Raw genomic sequence first — 22,583 nt, 5'->3', positions numbered from 1 at the left:
ATGGGGAAAAAAAAAATTGTGACACCCTTATAACTTTCCCCCCACACAAAACCTCGCCCAACTTGGCGATAAAAATTCAGAGCCATCCATATACTTTTTTTCAAAGTTTGGTGAGGATTCGTCCAGGGGGAGCGAAGTTATAAGCTGCCGAAAAAGTGCTCTTCCTATGAGTTTAGCAACTTAACCATAACTACACACCCGCTACCGCGGGCTGCGTAATATAAACCAACACAAAACGTTGCTACAGGGACGTTATGGTTACAGGTAAAACTGAAAAACCCTAGAAATCTGCCAGTTATGGTAAGGTATGCAACCATAACTTGAGCTACCACTGTGCACTGCAAGGGCTAATACCCATGACCTCAAAGATGACATCACAAATGTCATTGATGGCATCACTGATGCCATCACATGTCTGGCTCGCTCTTTTTTTGTTCACTGACATATGTAGAGCAGGTGGGTTTATTCACTGACGGGCAGGGAGTGAACATTCAAAAGGTACTATATTTGTAGACCTTACCCTTCTCATATGTCCTTACACTCTTTCTTAAAGGTTAAGTCACATCATGTGATACATGTACATAGGGGAAGAAGCAGGCCTGAAACACAGCAATCATTTCTGTGCACAAAGATAATCAGTAAGGTTATGAACACCTTCTGGTAATACAGCTGCTTTTTTGCTTACTTTACTTTCCCGATATGTGGGCATATTTGTGTGCGTTGTGCTCTTTTTATGGTTTTATATAAGAGTCCAAATATGTAGTAAGTGAGGTGGTACTAGGTACTTATTACATGTTTCACAGTATGCAAAACTCTGAAAATAGAGCATTCAGCATTGTACTATGTAACATGGCAAGAATTTGAATATTGGACCTCTATGGTGCATGCTGCAGACAATGCCTACGTTTCTGCATGAGGTGGTTGCTATAGTGGAACGAAGTCTGTAGTGCAATGGTGTTTATAGCAATGTATAGTATATTGAATTACGTATCTCATGATAGTTCTCCCAATGACCTCTGATAGTTTTGTGGCAATATTATATTAACAATCCCTTGTGGAGGCTTGTTATTCAAACTAAAGGCATATGTGTTGGCTTCAGTGATGTCACCAATGACATTTGTGAGGACATCTTTGAGATCATGGGTGTTAGTCCTTGCAGTGCACAGTGGTAGCGCAAGTTATGGTTGCATACCTTACTATAACTGGTGAATTTCTGGGGGTTTTCTGTTTTACCTGTAATCATAACGTCCCTGTAGCAATGTTTTTCCATTGTATTTCATAGGTTTTTTAGTAGTGCAACTTAACCATAACGTCCCTTCAACAACATTTTTTGTTGGTTCATTTCATAGGTTTTTAGTAGGGCAGTGGATCCAGAAAGTTCCTTCAGTATACATTTTTCACTGAAGTTGATAGGTTTTTAGTAGCACAACTTAACCATAACGTCCCTTTAACAACGTTTTTTCACTGAATTTCATAGGTTTTTACCAGGAAGCCATTAGTTTGTGTAGATGTACCATACAGCATACGAAATTGATGTCTCCATACCAATGAGCACAGTAACCACAAACTGTATGTCTGTGCGCATATAGCGGTTAGCATTCAAACTGCTGGAAACAGCATGAGTTCTCTTAGATACTGCTACCATTCACCAAAGTGAATAAACATGTACAAATAGCACCATGTATGTACATTGCAAGGAGAATGAAGTAAGTTAAGTGTGCAAATTCTGTACTTGTGAAACAAACAGACCAAAGGCATAGAGTATGCACCATAATGGAATGCACCAGTGCTCGAAGTGACGTGTGCGTCCAACAGTATTACCACTCTGCCACTGTACATGGAAACGAAGAAGGAAATAGCAGAGTAAGGAATGCAAAGTATTGAGAGCAGAATGTAACTGCAACGTGTAGTGTACAACAATACAATGCCAAGCACCCTAGAATGGCTGGAAGAGAACTTCCCTCTTCACTAAATGAGCAACGATAGTAACTTCATTGGCAAGCAGCACAGTCTAAAAAGTAATGTTGTTTATATGTATTGCTTTAGGTACACTTCACACATATGTTTGTGTGTAACAGGACATACTTTACATTGAAGGAATGCATCAGAAGCAGCACCTCTTCCGCAACAGCATATAGCCACACAAAATCAATGAGACGCTGTAAAAAGCAACGTACACCGCCTGTATGCAAAAATGGAACGATTGCTAAACAAATAGTACTACCCCTACCCTGTCCTAATACTAGCGATGTGTCTTACAAATTAAACATGCACACGTAAACTGTCAGTGTGTGCATTGTTGTTGCTTTGGTGCTGTAATTGTATTGTGACTCTGTAGCGCACAGTGCTGCCCGAGATGCCCGCAGGTAAGCAAAATGGAGGTTTCCTACTGAGAGTGCACCTGCTCGGCGTGTGTCCAACCACAATGAAAGTGTCCGTAGGACTACAGTACTGGTCTCATGTCCTCATCTTCTCATTCACATTTAATTAGTCGTGGCACCAGACGTCTGTTGGTTGCACAGCTATACATATGCCTATGTCATTCTCTGTCTCCTGGTAATGCCGCCCCTGTCGCCATCCCTACCAATTCATTCGACAGGCTACAGCATTTCAAACAGTCCTGCCGCCTATGGATTTCGTGTTGCAAAGCTACCAATTTATGGCTGCGTCAAGCCTGGCTGCCTGAGGCCCATTGGGAGAAAGGAGCAGGATACTCCAGTGTACACTGGGGGCCTCATTACAACCTTGGCAGAGGGCCATGGTGCTATTAGCACCATGGTCAATGCCGCTAAGGGTGCAATTCCGCCATGGTGGATGGCGGAATTACCGCCCCATTCCAAGGTGAGTGGGGCAGTAATTCCCCATTCACCAATGGCCCCTTCCCCATTCCCATTTTTGCCCCATAGGGCATAATGGGAATGGGGAAAGGCGATAATTACGGCACTGTAAATTACGGTGCCGTAATTATCGCCAAGGTCCCTTTGCGGCATGGCTTTTAACGGCTGCAAAAAGCAGCCGTTAAACAGCCATCCCGCAAAGGGAACCTTGTAATCAGGCGTTAAGGGTCGGCGCCGTTTACAGCGCCGTAAACCCCTTAACGCCCGAGTCGGGATGAGGCCCTGGGCATGTTAAATGGCCCACTGGTTTGATTGATGACCTACTTGCCCTTTCATGACCCGTGAAACTGAGACACCGTCTCTGCACTTAGCACCCTGATGTTACGTAGCAAGTTGCTCACTGTGGTTTGTACAGGTGCATATAAGATTGCATTACACATATGACAGTCCGTAGTGAGTCTGGATAATATGAACGGGGTTGCTGCTTGCTAACTCACAGACAGTTAAATGTAAGCACAGCTAAGTAAACAACAAAATCTTAGGATCTCAAAGATTATGAGTGCCGGTTGCAATGGTACTGTGGCCGCGTGCAGCTGCCTGAACACCTGTCTTGTTCCTCTGCCTAATGAACCTGTGTGTCTCCTGATGAAAAGTATTCCTATGTGGCAAAATGTACTCATCTCCATGAATGCTACAGATACGGCTAATGTCATGCCATCAAGTGACAGTACTTTTGCTTCGATGCACAGATTGCTATATTTGAAGACGTACAAATAGCAGGTTTGTGGTGTAATACATGTCATACAATATGCTGTAGATCAATATCTGCGAGAACACATTACCCGTGGTGAACCATTCAGACATATGGCAGCGCCACTGCACAAGCTGTTTAGGACTAGTGCATCAGACGTTGGATATCTACATTTGATGTAGTATTGTACTGTTCATAGCAACCTGTAGAGTAGCCCTTTGTTCACAGGCAAGAAGAAAGGAACACAGTGGGTATTGGGAGCGAGTTGCAGTCAGCGGCTTTCATTCGCAATGCGTGTCCAAATCCCTGCCCACCCTTTGCAGTAGCTATTGCAATTACCTGCTAGCAAGATTATATACAGTGCTATAATATTTCATTGGTGACTATTTTGCAAACGTTAAGCTTCCTACACATTCTTGCTCACACCACACCCAGAAGCCTTATTGCACAATCTCTTAGCTTCCATAGACCCACTTCCATGCGTGCCATTCTGCAAATGGCCCGGATGTGGCATGTGGCATCCCGAATGTAACGCGCTGTCCATGTACTTTTCGTGCTGTCTGCGGGCATGACGGAATACATTACAACCAGGACAGCAGATTTCATATGCAGTGGTGGCTCTAAAAACAGCCTTTTGTGGTTTTGTTTTTTTTAGATGCCTTTAACGAAAAACTCTTTTTGTGGTTTTTATAGAGATTTTAATTTTTCTGCACTCTACCCATTCTTACAGTAAGCTCTTCACTGCATCCTGTAGATAGAACAACAAAATACCATTGCCAATATTGGACAAAGAAATGCCATTGTCATGGAATAAGTCTGCATTTTTCGAATCAATTATGTAATTGTTGCAGAAGAACATTGCAGCAACGTACAAAAAAGTTGACGTGCTTCCATTGATGATACACCTTACACCCTCTCTCTGAACAAACTGCATTGTTTGTTCATACTCTTCATACATACTCGTCGCATACTCTTCTTAATGGTAAGGATAAGAAAAGTATTTTCCCTTTTTATAGAGATTTTTCTTTTTCTGTACTCCGCGCATTCTTACAGTAAGCTCTTCAACGCATCTTGTAGATAGAGCAACAAAATACCATTGCCAATGTTGGACAAAGAAATGCCATTATCATGGAATAAGTCTGCATTTTGAGAATCAATGATGTCATTGTTGCAGAAGAACATTGCAGAATCGCACAAAAAAGAAGCCATCCTTCCAATGATGATGCACCTTCTGCCCTCTGGCTGTGAACAAACTGCATTAGAACAGTCCCACCCTCTTCTTGGTGGTATAGATGAGAATAGAATTTTCACAGTGGGAAAAAAACACTTCATTGCTTTCATCAATCTCTTGAGTTGATGCAACACATATGAACAATGCACGTAACCCAAATGCTGAGCTCCCTACTATACCACAACAACATGAAAAGGCGCGAAAGTGACCACTTCTTTGCAAAAGTCAAGGACAATGACGACATTGCAGACATTGGCAGCGCACCACAATGCCTCCACTCCTTCCAACCTGAAATTGCCATGCAAGTCTCTTTCCTGGGCATACCTGTGCAAGTGTACCACAAATGCATCACCCAGTAACAGCACTCTGTGTCTCTCCATTACTGCCAGTCTAAGTGCTCGAAGAAATGTAATAAAATGTTACCGCCCCTTCCTGTGAAGCGGAACCTAAGCAGCTAATTGGATAATCCCCACAGTCACATTCCCATTGGCCAGCATGCCTAGAAGGGCAGCATGTTGCATGTGTGCTTTCTGAACTAGCGCAAGGTCCGCGACCTAGTGAAGCAGGAGGACTCCTTCTTCCTATTGGTGAGCTTTTCTGTGACGCACACCCTGAGCACTTGATAATACAAACCCTACAGTCCCATTTCCATATGCCCGCATGGCGAGAAGCGCAGAATGAGGCACGTGTGATTCCCGAAGTACGGTGAAGGCCGGGTCCGTGTTAAGCAGGAGTCCTTCTTCCTATTGCCGCACACCCAAATCACCTGATCGGACAATTCCCCACAGTCACATTTCAATTGGGCAACATGGTGGGAAGGGCAGATTGTGGCACGTGTGCCTCCCAAAGTACCGGGCTGCACCCCTGTAAAACTGGAGCAGTCCTTCTTCCCTTTCCACTATCTTCTCTGCAGCACTACCTTATTGGGTTACGCGTAAATAGACACACACGCATCCACCAATCACATCGAAGCCGCCATCATCCAACACTGTCACTCCTGTACAACACTTCAAATGTACTGTTACACATTTATAGTACAAGTGTCATGCAAAGCATGTCCACTGCAAACTTCAGTAAAAGTATGCACAATTTCTCCATCCGAATACATCCACATGGCCATCCAGGATGTGTGACGTGTGATCTTGAAATTACCGCGGAATCCGTTACCTTTTTGTGATAGTGAGGGGGGGTGGCGGTGGAAGCAATATCAAGCTGGGTAGGGGATTGAGTCTTTCATCGTGGAGGTATGATGTTTCTTTGTTTTTTTTACGTGCCTTTGAGCAACTTTTTTTGTTTTTTCTCTTTATATGCGTTTCTGTTTGTCTCTCCTCACACTTTTACCACATTCTGGTCAATGCTTCTTGCACAGTGTAAAAGAAAACGGCGTTGCCAATGGCGCTCAAATAAATGACATTTCTACGGAACCACTGCATATTATGCCACCTCATGATCTCATAGTGGGTGGAGAACATGCCAGCAGTCTGCATAAATTCACACATGCTTCTGTTTATAACACACCTTCCGACCTCTGGCTGAGGACAAATTGCACTGGCATGGGCCCATACTACTCTTGGTGTTATGCGTGAGTAAACGACCTTGGCAGTTGGAAAAATCTGCATCAGTGCATTCAGCAACCTCTTCAAGTGACGGATTAAACGTCCACATGACATGTAACCCAAATGAAGACTTCCATAGTGCACCAAAGTCTATGTTCGTGACGGAGGCCACATATCTGCAAAGCCGAACCATCCCGCCAAAATTGCAGTCACCCTGACAGCCCAAAAATCGTCCACTCCTTCCAACCCGAAATTACCAGCAACGCCTCCTTGCAGACAACACCTGTGCAGATGGCGCACAAAGGTATCACCGACATTAAGCACTGCGCGTCTCTCCATCTCCACCAAACTCACGAGACAGTATTGGGAAGATATGGTACCGCTACATCCTGTCAACCACACCCTAAACACCTAATTGTCTATTTTTCCCAATTCCATTTCCATGGCCAGCATGCTCATAATGCAGGATGTGCCACGTGCGCTTTCCCATCTACAATGAGGGCCACAGCCCAGTAAAGCAGACACAATACTTCTTCCCTTTACAGTGGCATTTTTGTGGGGTTCCCTCATTGGGTGCTGTCAAATGATCAAACACGCATGCAGCAATCACATACATAACCTCTGCATTGCACACTATCATTTCTGTACACCACTCCATATTTACTGTTAAGCACTGTCAGTGCACGTTCCGTTGGATTCCAATCCCCTCCACCAGAAACTTCTGCTAACGAATGCACGATTGCAGCATCACCAAAGATCCTGCCGTGCACCCAGCACACCTTTGGCCATGCACACAACATTGCAGCCCTTGCCCACCACAACACTATGGATACATGCATGCAATCATGTGGGCAACTAACATTATGCACAAACGTAACATACGTTCTGGCACTTCTACCCAACTCCCCCACACCACAGAACATCCATTCACAAAAACGTGTCACAATTAGCAGAATCCACAAACATACCACAGCCTGCACCACCCCTATCCAGTCTTGTGTTACTGGCAACCTAAGCACAACCGCTTCACAACATTGGGCCTACTTCAATAAATCTGCACACAGCACACTAACCAAGCACATATATGCTGTACTTCAACAATACCCGCTTCCATACTCACATTATATAAACACTACACCCTGTGGCCACACTGCACATTTTCTCACAGCGTCTGCAATGTGCTCCACAACCATTCCGTACAAGTCGCCACCCTCTAACTGATGCAGGGTCACCAATGCATCACTGCTGTGGGTGTGCTGAAGCCCTAGGCTCTTGAGTGCATGGACTACGGCCTATGGCCTTCGGCCCAGCACCCAATAGTCTAGGCCTTAAACACATCCACTGCAACGTAATGCCACCTTTCATGTCACCATGTCACCAAATGTGTCACAATTAGCAGAATCCATATACATACCACAGCCTGCACCACCCTTACCCACTGCCATCCACAAAGTATTATGTCACTGGCAACCTAAGCACAACAGCTTCACTACATTGGGACAACTTCAATAAATCTGCACACAGCACACTAACCAAGCACATATTAGCTGCACTTCAACCATACCCTCTTCCATACTCGCATTACATAAACACTGCAGCCTGTGTCCACACTGCAGAACTTCTCACTGCACCATCTCTTCCTGCACACCAAATACTGTAACATGTTGCAACTATCACCATAACCATGGAACACACAATAAATTCTTTTCAACTCACTTGTGCTGCTGCAGCACGTCTACAATGTGCTCCACACTCATTCTGCAAAGCTCACCACCCTGTACCTGATGCACTATCAAACCTGCATTGCTGCAGTGGGTGTGCTCCTTGCACAGATTACTCGCACCATAATGCAACCATACATGTCACCAATTACCACTATTATGCACATATGCACCACTGGCACCAGCACTTCTACCCAACCTGCGCACCGCAATGGAGCTACACAGCGTTAAATGCAACAGTTACCATATTCTACAAACATTACACTGTCTCTGGCACACCTATGCCCGTTCATTCACATAGTATGGTCTTACCCACTTCCACTCAGAAAGTATTGTGTCACTGCCAACCTAACCACAAAATGTTCACAACATTGCCCCTACTCCAAGCAATCTGCACACAGCACACTATCCAAGCACATATCAGATACACTTCAACCATACCCTCTTCCATACTGACAGTATGTAAACACTGCACCCAGTGCCCACACTGTGTGACCTTTCACTCCACCATCTCCAACCACACATGAAAAACGTTACCATGTTTTAACAGTGACCTCACCTGCGAAACCAAATGTACACTCATGGCAGCTCACTTCTGCTGCCCTATTGCGGCTGAAATGTGCTCCACACCCATTCCGTACAAGTCACCACCCTCTAACTGATGCAGAGTAGTTTTGTATCACTGGCAACCTAACCACAACAGCTTCACAACATTGGGCAACTTCAATAAATCTGCACACAGCACACCAATCAAGCACATATTAGCTGCACTCCAACCATACCCTCTTCCATACTCACATTACGTAAACACTGCACCCTGTGTCCACACTACCAACTTCTCACTGCACCATCTCCTGCCACACACCAAATACTGTAGCGATTACTCCAAAAAATACTCAAATAGAAGACAGTGCCAAATCCAGGTTTTAATAGCAAGTTGTCATTTTATTTTTGAAAAAGTTGCCCTTAATGATGACACGTGTTTCGGCTCAACTTACAGCCTTTCTGAAATCATGGCCTTGTTACTATATATTACACAATCTGTTTGCATTAATCAAAGATAGACATCAGTCCAATAACATAATACATACAACATAATCATTATGAAATGCAATGATCCATATTGATGGATTGTACCATGTATAAAATAATACGGGAGGTGTGGAATGTTGATTCACATCCATATATAAAAAATTATCCACAGAGAAACAAGGGTTGGTGAAGGGGAGGATTCATAGGGTTGAGAGAACATAATTTTGAATAAACCACAATAAAAACCAAAATGAAAAGAAAAGTATGGGGAAAAAATGTGCAAATAAGACAAAATTTAGTCCATGCATGTAAGTTTGATTTTATCCTTTAGTTGCAATTACAAATGCATAGGGTTACCTTAAATTTCATGTCCCCATTCCATTAGTTAAATGATGCTCTGCAGTAGCTGGGTTCAATCCCTGTACAATGTGTTAAACATAAATATATACGGAATAGTCAAATAGTCATGATATGATACTTCTTGTATATCATCATTGAATGCATGGGAGTACCAATTAGCTAAGCATTTAAGCTATTGAAATGGTTTCAGTCTCTACAATATACTTGCAATGGCCTCCCAGTTTTTTAATTACTTTATAAATTGTAAAATTAATTTAGACATTCCCTAATAATTCATGTTCCAGGTAGTGCGCTCTATTTGCAACTATCACACAACCATGGAACACACTATAATCACTTTTCAACTCACTTGTGCTGCTGCAGCACGTCTACAATGTGCTCCACACCCATTCTCCAAAGCTCACCACCCTGTGCCTGATGCACTGTCAAACTTGCATTGCTCAGTGGATGTGCTGCTTGCACACATTACCCGCACCATAATGCAACCATACATGTCAGCTTGTCACCACCTACCACTATGCACATATGCACCAGTGGCACCAGCACTCCTACCCAACCTTCGCACCACAATGGAGCTACACAGAGTTAAATGCAACACTTACCATATTCTTCAAACATTACACGGTTTCCAGCACACCTATGCCGTTTCATTCACATAGTATGGTCTTACCCACTTCCACTCAGAAGGTATTGTGTCACTGCTAACCTAACCACAAAATGTTCACAACATTGCACACTACCCAAGCACATATAAGCAGCACTTCAACCAAACCCTCTTCCATACTGACAGTATGCAAACACTGCACCCAGTGCCCACATTGCATGACTTTTCACTGCACCATCTCCAACCACACATGAAAAACTTTACCATGTTCTAACAGTGACCTCACCTGCGCAACCAAACGTACATGCATGCCAGCTCACTTCTGCTGCTCTGTTGCGTCTTTAAATGTGCTCCACACCCATTCCGTACAAGTCACCACCCTCTAACTGATGCAGAGTCACAAATGCATTACTGCCGTGAGTGTGCTCAAGCCCTAGGCTCTTCAGTGCATGGCCTACAGCCTACGGCCTTCGGGCATGCACCCAATAGTCTAGGCCTTAAACACAACCACCGCAACGTAATGCCACCATGCATGTCACCATGTCACCAAGTACGACAATCCACATACAGACCACTGCCACCAGCACTCCTACCCCACCTGTGCAGCGCCATGTAACTATTCATACATACTATGGCCGTACCCACTTCCATTCACAAAGTATTCTGTCACTGCCATCCTACCTACATACTGTAAGCAACATTGGCCCTACTCCAACCTATCTGCAAACACCACACTATGGAAGCACCACCATCATCCAAATTCAGAGTCAGACATGCATTGTTGCGGTGGGTGTGCTGAAGGCCTAGGCTTTTGACTGCATGCCCTACGGCCTACGACATTGGGTCATGCTTCTCATTGTTTGGTTCCCTTTAGGATTACTTTCATCATAAGGAAATATATAACGCTTCCCTTTTTGTAGGCAATGCCAACAGCGGCAGTACCCATTAAATTGTACACCGTTATAAACTAAAGCCCTTGCTGGTAAATCACAAGTGCATTTTAACAGGGCAAACCTTGAAATGAAAGGTCCATTGACATCATGAAATTCATAACCCTTTTCAAGCAACTCAAGTAACTCAAGTTCCTCATACAAATGTTGCAGAAATGACCAGATTGGAGGTTTGCCTGGGGAAATACATACCCCATAGAGCAATACTTTGTCTTTTTTTTCCTTGTGGCTATTGGCAGCTCATTTATTAACATATAAACAGGCCACATGCTTACATTTGAAGACTTGAAAATGGGTACCCCGTCTGTATTGATTGAGAATGACAAATTATTTTTGTCACTTAGAATGCCTTTTTTATACATCTCTTTGTAAAGCAGCCTGTCGTAAATATCACTAATATTTCCTACGTTTTCAGAGTAATGTTGGAATCAATGTGTTCTAACATACTCTGAAAAATCATTTCTTTTCCAGAGACTTTGCAACTGAGCAATAATTGATAGCTGTACAAAATAGGACATAGCACCAGATCCTGTCACGATTTTCCCGTAAACGTGACTAGTACATTATTGAGTACTCTTTTTAACTCTGGTATAACATGAAGAACAATAATAGTGAACTGTAGGGATCAGATTGTTAGCTAAATCCTTCTACAGTGGTACAAAGATTTGCTCATGCAGTGAACTTGAGGCAGAAGCATACCAATTACCGTTAGAATATCTGAAATTGCCTCATCTGGCACCTTAAACTTAATCAGTAGACAACAGATCATCAAAACAGCAGCCGCAAGTGATGTGGTTGTACCAGAGTGAATGTGTTCAGTTCCTGGATTAATTTCCTGAGGGACACAGGGCCTCATTACGACCCTGGCGTTAAGGGTTTAACGGCGCCGTAAAAGGGGTCAGCGCCGTTAAACCCTTAACGCCTGATTACGAGGTCCCTTTGCGGGACCCAACCTTAACGGCTGGTTTTACCAGCCGTTAAAGTAGGGTGCCGCAAAGGGACCTTGGTGCTAAGTATGGTGCCGCAATTTGCGGCACCGTACTTAGCGCCTACCCCATTCCCAATGAGCCCTATGGGGCAAAAATAGGAATGGGGAAGGGCCCATGGTGAATGGGGAATTACCGCCCCGCCAACCTTGGAATGGGGCTGTAATTCCGCCATTCACCATGGCGGACCCCGGCATGGACCATGGTGCTAATAGCACCATGGTTTAGCGCCGGGGTCGTAATGAGGCCCACAGTCAATTTCAGTTGTTTCTCCTTCTGGAAAATTGATGTCGTCCAAAATCTCTCCTTACTCACTAAATGTCATCTTCACAATCATCTACAAGCGCATCGTAATTTCTTAACTTGGATTCCATCTGGACGTTTTCAAAGAGTTCATCGTCAAAATCAATCCCGGTAGCAGGAATACCCACAAAATCCTCTGGTGCGCAAACTCCCTCATAATTTTATGCTATGCAACTATCGCCACTATTTAATTGTGAAGTAACATATTCGGAAATTGAACAGGAACTACAAGTCTCAATTGCTTCCTCGCAACCTGATGGTGCGATTTTACATGAATGGGTTTCTTCTGTAGTCGCTGATTCCGTTATTCTGGTCTTTTTTTTAATTAGGTTCAAAGTCTTTCGCACAAGATGTCCTTTGGTTCACATCTAGGAATGTTGTTTTCTGTATTTGAAAGGAAATGTAATTGAACTTTTATGATATGACCCATACATGTAATATGAAAAGGAGTGTCTGACCATTCAAAAACGTACACTTCTGCCAATAAAATTCACAAAATATGTACCCACAATTACAATTTTATTTATTGGATATGTGTAAGGCACAACAAATGGCATTTCAAAATGCCACAAGACAAAAAAGAGGGGGGGAGGGTCAAGGGAGAAAGATAACAATGTCTGACTAGGCCTTGTGACTTTCGGATTGTGCAAGTGTAGTAACAAGAAGTGTGAGGGGGCGGAGTGCCAGTTTGCGTGAAATGCGAAGTGCTAGGGTGGGAAGGGAAGTGCAGGGAAAGAGGAGAGAGTGCAGGTGAAGTGAGGGTGCAGGAGGGGAGAGGGGCAGGGGCTAGGTGAGTGACTGCAGGAAGAGCGGACTGGGGAGAGACCGAGCTGCAGGGTGTAATTTGTGTGCTGGGAGACCGATGGGCAGACATGTCGGCAGCAGTGAGAGGTAAGGAGTGAGGGCCCTATTTCGGATGTACCTAATTCATTAACAATGAGGGCATCCTCCCCCTGCCGCTCCTTGGAATCTTAGGGAGCCCCTGGACCCCTCCTGGAACATGATGGAGCTGGGGCTCATGCTGGGACTGAGACCTGATACATAGGGCACTGCCTTGAAAGTACAGATGTGGCCGCGGTGAGATGTCAAGAGGCACCCACATATGCAACAAAGTAAATGCTGAAACACACACAGGAACGTTGGAACTCTGGAGCACAGCGAACATGATGAGAACGCAGCAATGGATAAGAAGGCGCAAGCAGCAGCTTTGGTGAGAGGTGCAATTGGTGGAAGCTCACGGAACCCCTAACTGTGATGACCACACGCATGGCACACCTTGAGGACTATATCTCAAAGTAAACCCCAGTAACATGACTATTCAACGCATATAAAGGCAACTGTGAGGGCAGTTGGGCAGCGGCCAGAGGATATCGCTGGAGCACTTCAATTTATGTGCTAGATGTTGGCCAGCGACGTACTAAGGAGAGTATATGTGCTAAATATCTATAACAGCACTATACAACTAAGCCACCATTTGTACAGCCCCCGCCAAGTGCGTATAGTGGTTCTGGGCTGCAAAGACAATGACTGAGGATCTGTAGCCATCTGATGCCAGGTGACTAGGCAGCACCAGCAAGATACAAAGCATGCGTAGCTGGAGGCCCCCATACAGACCCCAGCACCGGTTGCACCAGCGCATGCAATAGTGTTGGAAAGCTGGACCCCAGCCATCTTGAACTGAGGCATATAGTGACACTGTGATGGCGTCCAAGCTGCCCAAGACAAAAGTGAAGCAACCCACAACGGAGGAATTCGCAAGGACACCACAGCCAAAGGACGGTGCTAGAAGTAACGAAAGGAACCCACAAATAGACACAACCTCAGCACGCAATGATCAGCAGATGCTGGAGGCGATTGCAGACTTGAAAGTAATGTGGGAAACTAAACTAGAGGCAGCCATGGCCGAGCTGAAGGCAACACTGGAACTCAAAGTTGGCGCAGCGCAGGTGGATGTCAACCTACTTAGACAAGACGTGCGAACAATAGCGGAACGCACAGGCGAGCTGGTGAAGGAAGTGACCTGAAACACAGCTGCATGTGCATCTCACACCGCATAGATACACATACTGAGGCAACAAGTAAGCAACCTAGAAAATAGAGCAGAGGAAGCCGAAGGGCACGCCCGGAGCAATAACATACGTATTGTGGGGCTTCCAGAGGGAGAGGAAGGACCTAACCCAACGGACTACAATGAGACTATGTTGCTGCAAGAAATAGGAGTAGGGGCGCTCACCCAAGGGTTTGCGGCGGAGAGAGCCACAGAGCCCTGAGAAGGAAACCACCGCCAGGCCCCCCCCCTCCCGAGAACAATAATTGCCAAAATAATGAATTACCGAGACAGGGAGAAAATCCTGGAACACTTCCGGAAAGGGGACACAATACAAAGGGCTTCCGCATCTATTACGGCATACCCAGACTATACACTTCTGGTACAGAGACGGCGACTGAACAATGGGACAGTGAAGAAGAGACTATGCGAGGCAGGCTATAGATACATGCTGATGTACCCGGCGAAACTGAAAGTGTTTCACAAGAACAGGGCCATGTTCTTTGAGACCCCTGAGGATGTGATGGAGTGGTTGGATGCCCAGAATTGTCTGTCAGGAACAGACAGCCAGACGGAGGGCGGAACGGATAAGTGAGGCAGCGATTCCAGAAGCCGAGGTGGTGTATAAAATGTGACATTGGGACTTGAATATAAGATAGGGCAATGTTGGCCGGAAAGAAAAATAAGCTATGTGTTGAGCATGTAGATGTGAGCCGGCATAGAGTAATGGTGCAAAATTGCAGGAGACACAATGGATTCACTCTTATACCCCTATAGATAGTTTAATTGGGTTACCGTTAGTGTGGTAATCCCCTGCTGTGTTCCTGGTACCGGCACCACCGAGAAAGGACTAAATGCGGGATAGCCTGAGATCTAGGGATGGAGCTGGGCAACAGTTGGGAATGGGAAGGATGGGGGGTAGGAGGGGAGTTGGTGTCAAGGAGTTCCCCCCCTTCTCACCTGAGTACGATCCTTGCTGGATTTGTTGGTCGATGCCTTCTTGCGGACGGATCGGGTCTTGAATAAGGCTGCACGAGTCTCTCCCGACTCCAGCGTGCGTTCAAAGTTCCGGGATGCAAAGATCCAGGAATCCGGGAAATTTACAGAGTGCGCTACTCAGCACACGAGTCCAGGAATCAAGAAAGGAAGAAAAGGGACTAGGAATGGGGTTGGCTGGGAAAGAACCAAGGGAAACAATACCGCGAGCTACGGAGCACACGTCTGGTCGCTACTTCGCAATAGCATTGAGACGCGCGGAGCCGCAGTCAATAAATGGAATACGCTACGTCCAACGTGTAGAGCAAGGAAGGTGTTTCACAGTGGACGGCCATGTTGGGAGTACCAGGGAGTGTAAGCCCCGTTGAGACAAGGACCAGGAAGTCCAAAAGGGGCGTGTTCTGTAGGTCATGACAGCATGCCTCCTCCGAAGACCCGTTCCTCTGGGTTTGCCCGAGTGTATAAGGTGAAATCTTCTGAGCAGTCGAGGGGCCTTGAGATTAGAAAGTGGTTCCCATGTTCTTTCACTAGGAGGATATCCTTTCCATTCAACCAAGTATTGAAGCTGACCCCGTTTATACCTGGAATTACCTATTCGGGATACTTCATATTCCAATTGGTTGTCAACCAGCAGAGGAGGAGGTCGGCAGGATTTCCGGGAGGATTGGGTGTAGGGTTTTAATAAGGATGTTTGAAATACTGGGTGAATTTTCTTCCAGGAGTCTGGTAGTCTGATCCGGTATGAAACTGGATTGATAATTTCCTTGATGGGAAATGGACCATAGTACCGAGGAGCCAACTTGTAAGGCCGTAGATGTCGGGGTAGTAATTTCGAGGACAACCAGACTTGATCACCAATTGCATAAGAAGGGCCTGGTCTTCTTTTGGAATCCGCATACCTCTTAGTCTGTGGTCTGGCCTTCTCTAAGTTTTCTTTGGCCTCCTGGTGTACGTTGATGAGGGTTTCTATCCAGGAGTCAACAGTAGGTACTGGTGTAGGATGAGGGAGAAGAGAGGGTAGAACCGATGGATGGAAACCTTGGCTACAATAAAAGGGACTGGTCTTAAGTGCTGAATAATCGGAATTGTTGTATGCGAATTCAGCCACGGGTATCAGGAGCGGCCAGTCATCCTGAACCTTGGTGGCGAAACAGCGAAGATACTGCTCCAAGGTCTGATTATCACGTTCTGTGGCCCCGTTGGTTTGGGGATCATAACCAGATGAGAGGGCACGTTGGATTCCCAAAATGCGACAGAGATGTTTCCAGAATTGAGAGACGTATTGAGGTCCTCGATCAGATATGATCTTGGAAGGAAGTCCATGCAAACGGAATATGTGTTCCAGGAAGATTCCAGCAAGCTCGAACGTGGATGGTAGCTTACACAGGGGTGTAAAATGAGCCATATGAGTGAACAAGTCTATGGTAACCATGATGGTCGTGTATCCTCGGGAAGGTGGTAATTCCACAATGAAGTCTGTAGCAATGAATTCCCATGGCCTTGTTGGCAGTGTAGGTTGAAGTAGAAGGCCCGCCGGTCTCTTGTTATCATGTTTATTTTGACTACAGTTAGTACAAACTTTGATGTACTGCTGTAAGTTAGCCTTCATTCCAGGCCACCAAAACTTTATTTGTATGAGACGGAGGGTATTTGTTATGCCACGATGTCCGGAGTGAAGGGTATCATGACAGAGGTTTATTATTCTTTGTTGTAATTTCTGTGTAGGAATGACCAGTACATTGTCCTTGAATAAATATCCTTCCTTAACTCTTAGGTTCCATTGATTTTTCCTTGAAATATCCTTCCAGAGATCAGAGGATTGGGTTTGCACTCAAATTTCTTCCAGGTGATTGACTGCTTGAGCTACAAAGATCGTGTAGGGAAACATCTTAGGATAGGCCCTATCTTCAGTAGTTACATAGTCAGGACGTCGAGATTAGGCGTCAGCAATCAGGTTTTGTGATCCGGGAACATGAGTGATGTGGAACTGGTACTGGGCAAAGAAGTAAGCCCAACGTGCCTGACGACTGTTCCTACACTCCAATGACTGTAAAATTTAAAGATTCCGATGGTCCGTTCGGACCTGAACTGGATATCTAGCACCCAGAAGTAGATGTCACCATTCAGTGAAGGCTTGGCGGATGGCTAACAGTTCCTTTTCGCAGTAATGTTCCTCACTGGGAGTCAGGGTTCGTGAAAGGTAAGCAATGGGGTGTTCCAGTTTGTCCTCAAGTTCCTGCTTCCAGACCACTCCTATGGCGTAGTTAGAGGCATCCGTTTCCACTAGGAATGGTCGATTTATGTCAGGTTGGGCCAAGATGGGGGCTTGCGTGAACTCTGTCTTTAAACGTTGGAATGCCTTATCTTGCGATGTAGACCAGATACAAGGGGTGTCTTTCTTCAAGAGAGCAACAATCGGCTGAACGATCTCGGAAAAGGTAGATATGAACTTCCGGTAAAAGTTGGCATGCCCCAGGAAGGATTGAACTTGTTTCACGGACGTGGGAGCGGGCCATGCCAGTATGGCTTTTACCTTTTGAAGGGTCCATACCAATTCCTTCTGGGCTAAGGATGAATCCTAGGTAGTGAACAGAAGTAACGTGAAACAAGCATTTTTCGGGTTTGGCTAAAAGTTTGTGTTCACGGAGTCGTTGTAATACTGCCTTTACATGTTCTTCATGCTTTAGGGGATCCTTGGAAAAGATCAATATGTCGTCCAGATAAACAATGACGAAGAGGAATAACATGTCAGAAAACACCCTATCCATAAAACGGTGAAAAACTGCGGGGGCATTAGCTAGTCCAAAGGGCATGACTAGATATTCATAGGGACCAAAGGGTGTTCTAAAGGCTGTTTTCCATTTGTCTCCTTCCCGGACACGGATCAAATGATAGGCACCCCGGAGATCCAACTTTGTGAATATTACGGTGCCTCTCACAGCTTCTAGGATATCCGAGATCAGAGGCAGTGGGTACCGATCTTTGAGGGTGCATTGATTTAAGCCACGATAGTCGAGGCAAGGTCTGAGTTCCTTGGTGTCCTTCTTGGGAACAAAGGACCTGCTGGAGATTTTGAGGGTATTATGGGGCCGTTTTCAAACTTGGTATCCGGATATTCTCGGAGGGCCTTTTTCTCAGGTTCGGAAAGGATGAACATTCTGCCAAAGGGAATCACTGCTGAGGGATCTGTATCTATGGCGCAGTCTTCAGGTCTGTGAGGGGGTAAGGCTTGGACTATGGAAGTTGAAAATACATCAGCAATTCCCTGATAGGCCACTGGGACTTGTATGATATTGGAAACAAAGAGGGGTGTTTGTTGGTCTCTTGGTGGTTCTTTAGGGGGTGTCGAGGAGGGATCCAGGAATAGACAGTGGGACAGACAAACCTCTGAGCCTAGGAATAGTGACCCTGCTGTCCAATTGATATACGGATTGTGCTTCTGTGACCAGGGCATACCCAATATCATGGGGTTATGAGCTAACTTAATGATGTCGAATGTAATCCGCTCTTGGTGATGGTTTATAGAAAGCTGGATCTCTTTTGTCTGCAGGCTTATGGGTCCTGAAGTGAGGGGTCTTCCGTCGATTGCTTCCACCGGCTGCATGGTGCTTCGTGTCTCGTATGGAATATGATGACTAACAACCCAATCTTGATCAATGAAAATTCCCATAGCTCTGCAGTCAACCAAGGCCAGAATGGGATAGGTCTTATTCTTGGAGGGCAATAGGAAGGCCTGTAGTATCACCAAATTGTTTTGTCCAGGAGAGTTCAAGGATGGAATTGATGTGGAGCAAACATCTCTCTCCTGAAGCTCTGCTCCATCTAGGATCGGGAGCTGGCGTTTCCTGAACGCTGAGGAGGGGCTAGAGGACACTCCCTAACCAAGTGTTTGTCTGAGGCACAATACATGCACAACCCCGTATGAATCCTTCTCATCCTTTCTGGCAGGGATATAGGTCCACGGAAGGCTCCTATCTGCATGGGTTCTGGTTCAGAGACTGAGCTTGGGTTTGTGTCCTTGGTGGTACTCTCAAAGGACACTTTCGGAGGATTACCTCTGGATTTCTTCTTCTCTGCCTTCCTTTCCTGGATACGGAAATCTATTTGCATGGCAAGGTCCATTAGTGCCTGGAATGAGTTTGGGCGAGCCACTCTGGCCAACTCATCCTTAATCTCCTCATTCATTCCTCTCCTGAAAAGGGTAAAACTCGCCTCAGGGGACCAATCCGCTTCCTTGACTAATTACTTGAATCGGGTTACATAGGTGAGCATATCCTGGGATCCTTGCTGAAAGTCTAACAGGCGTTCCTGGGCACTATAGACCTGCTCTGGACGGTCAAACATGGTCTTAAGGGCTTGTATGAACCCATCATAGTCATCTAGGAGAGTATCGCCGGAACTGACGAGGGGCATAGCCCAGGTTAAGGCGTTTCCTGAAAGGTGGGAAATTATGAACCCCACCTTAGCCCTGGGAGTCGAAAAGTAGTAGGGCTTAAAAGTAAAGTGGACCAAACATGAATCCAGGAATCCACGAAGGGTTTTTGCCGACCCATCGTATTTGTCCACTATGCCGCCCAGCAACACACTTTCTTTTGTGGCAGAATCACGGGAAAGAACTAATTGTTTGAGAGCGGCGTTTTCCGCTTTTAGATTCTGCACCTCGGTTGATAGCTCTTGCATGCCACGCATCAGGTCCTGGACGGCCGCTTCCATGTCAATATCGAGTTCGGTCGGTTGGCGTCTTAAACTGTCAAGGAGTTCCCCCCTTCTCACCTGAGTTCGATCCTTGCTGGATTTCTTGGTCGATCCCTTCTTGCGGGCGGATCGGGTCTTGAATAAGGCTGCACGGGTCTCTTCCGACTCCAGCGTGCGTTCAAAGTTCTGGGATGCAAAGATCCAGGAATCCGGGAAATTTACAGAGTGTGCTACTCAGCACACAAGTCCAGGAATCAAGAAAGGAAGGAAAGGGACTACGAATGGGGTTGGCTGGGAAAGAACCAAGGGAAACAATACCGCGAGCTACGGAGCACACGTCTGGTCGCTACTTTGCAATAGCATTGAGATGCGTGGAGCCGCGGGAGGCGTGGTCAATAAATAGAATACGCTACGTCCAACGTGTAGAGCGAGGAAGGTGTTTCACAGTGGACGGCCATGTTGGGAGTACCAGGGAGTGTAAGCCCCGTTGAGACAAGGACCAGGAAGTCCAAAAGGGGCGTGTTTTGTAGGTCATGACAGTTGGAGGGTGTGCAGTGATTTTAGTTAGGGAACGAGTTTACGTCCACACGCCGCTGCGCAAGATACAGGAGATTAAGGGGCACAGTGGCGGGACTGGGTATGGATGAAAGATGGGAGACCTTAAGATAGTTACCTGGAATGTCAGGGGGCTCAACAGCTACCTGAAGAGAAATAAGATCATGATTTACCTGAGGAGGCAGAAAATAGATATTGCTCTACTACAAGAAACCCATCTAATGAAGGAAAAACAGGAGGTGATAAGGAAGAAATGGAAAGGAACCACCGTGGGGGCAACGAATTCGGCATATGCCAGAGGGGTAATCACCTGGGTAGCACCACATGCCCCCTTTCAGTTATTACAATCTGCGAGATCGTCGGCCGGGAGGATGGTAGTGTTACGGGGACTGATAGAAAACAGAGAAGTGTGTATTATTAATACATATGCCCCTAACCAAGATACTGTGGCCGACTTTAAGACCGTATATAGTAAAATAAGTCCATACCTGGGGGGTGCGGTCATATGGGGAGGCGACTTTAACTGTACGCTGGATCCCAGGGTTGACAGGTCAGACAGGAAATTAGACAAACCCACCCCTGCAGCCAAAACCTTGAATACCCTATTGAGATACTTTAAGCTAGAAGACATGTGGAGGCTACACCACCCATATGATAGAGATTACTCACATTACTCGGCCCCACATAATTTGTACACACGGTTAGATTATATGTTGGCCCCTACTTTGTTCATTCTTACTTACCTTCTGCCTTCCGTACCTCTTGTGTATTCCTTTTGTGCTCCTTTCTGTGGACGGGTTTCCCATTTTCAGAATTAGAATTTACAACCTCGTATCCAGCGAGGTCCATTAGCATTTGCTCCACCGCTCATTATCATCCTGCCGAGCCGTTCATTTCCTGGAAGCAAGGCAGCCCCTCCGGCGACTCCAAACATTGTACTTATTACAGATCCTGTCAGGCAGGAAGGGAACAGTTTGTTTTCCTATCTGAATCAGCAGAGTTTCAACTGACTTCACGAATCTTATTGGACAGCAACATCTTGCTAGAGTCAAGTCATCGTCTCCAAGGACTAACATCTTCTATACAGGGTTTTTTCTGCCAGCCAGCTTTCTCCCTGGAATCGAGGACTGGCTCCTGGGAGGCCCCCCAGGACCAGGTTCTCTTCCTGTCACGGCGGCCTCTGGGAAGCCACGTCCTTATTTACATCATAAGAAGGATAAAAAAGGGAAGGAGACTAAGAAACTCCGAAAGTAGAAAGAAACAGAACCCGCGACAGACTTCATTGAACCCAGAGGTGAGGAGGAGTGGAGGGAAGGAAACAGTGTTATTGCTCAGTCTCACAGGAATGTTCGAAGTCACTAATTTTTCAGACGATCTCCAAGTGCACCACTGAGAAGCCACTGTGCTGACATCACTAGTGAGACCACGACCTTGCAGTGTTAGTCATAAAGAATATTTGCAGCTCTGCACAGCATTTCACAAACACACACTTGCATTTTATGTTGCACAACGACGTGATGCAGCCGAACTAGACAATGGGCATTCAACCATGGTGGGAAAACGAGCCGTTCTCCGCAAACCAGACGTCAAGTGAAACAAATGTTGCAACGGGGAGTGCATTCTCAGAGGCAAAGGTGGTCTACTACCAGATACAATTGAGACACATAGTCATTTCACATCACCTTGAAGAGGTGCACAGAGGGCTGAGAATCGAACTGGGTCCCAGACCTAGGGAGACCAGATCTAGCCAATCAAGAGACAGAAATCTAGTGGTGGATGGAAAAAGGGCAAGGACCAATGGTAAGTCTATGACCCTGCAACAATGCAATCGTTTTTTGGGGGACGGGGCAGGTCAGCCAGCTGACATGCGAGGGCCAGTAGAATAACCTCTATATGGGCTAGCTATAGGTGATACTACTCTAAGCACCCAATCAGTAGTGGGGGATAGGTTTTTGGGGG

General features: G+C 45.8%; 1 long non-coding RNA gene across 1 annotated transcript in view; it reads left to right on the top strand.

The window, feature by feature from the left end:
- The window catches only part of LOC138567337 (uncharacterized), a 132,373-nt gene that overhangs the window by 41,613 nt on the left and 68,177 nt on the right, over positions 1–22,583 (top strand). The window lies entirely within an intron of this gene.

The sequence above is a fragment of the Ambystoma mexicanum genome, chromosome 2p (genome assembly GCF_040938575.1).
Source record: "Ambystoma mexicanum isolate Mex_15411 chromosome 2p, UKY_AmexF1_1, whole genome shotgun sequence".
NCBI lineage: Eukaryota > Metazoa > Chordata > Amphibia > Caudata > Ambystomatidae > Ambystoma > Ambystoma mexicanum.
This window is presented reverse-complemented; position numbering and strand designations above follow the sequence as displayed.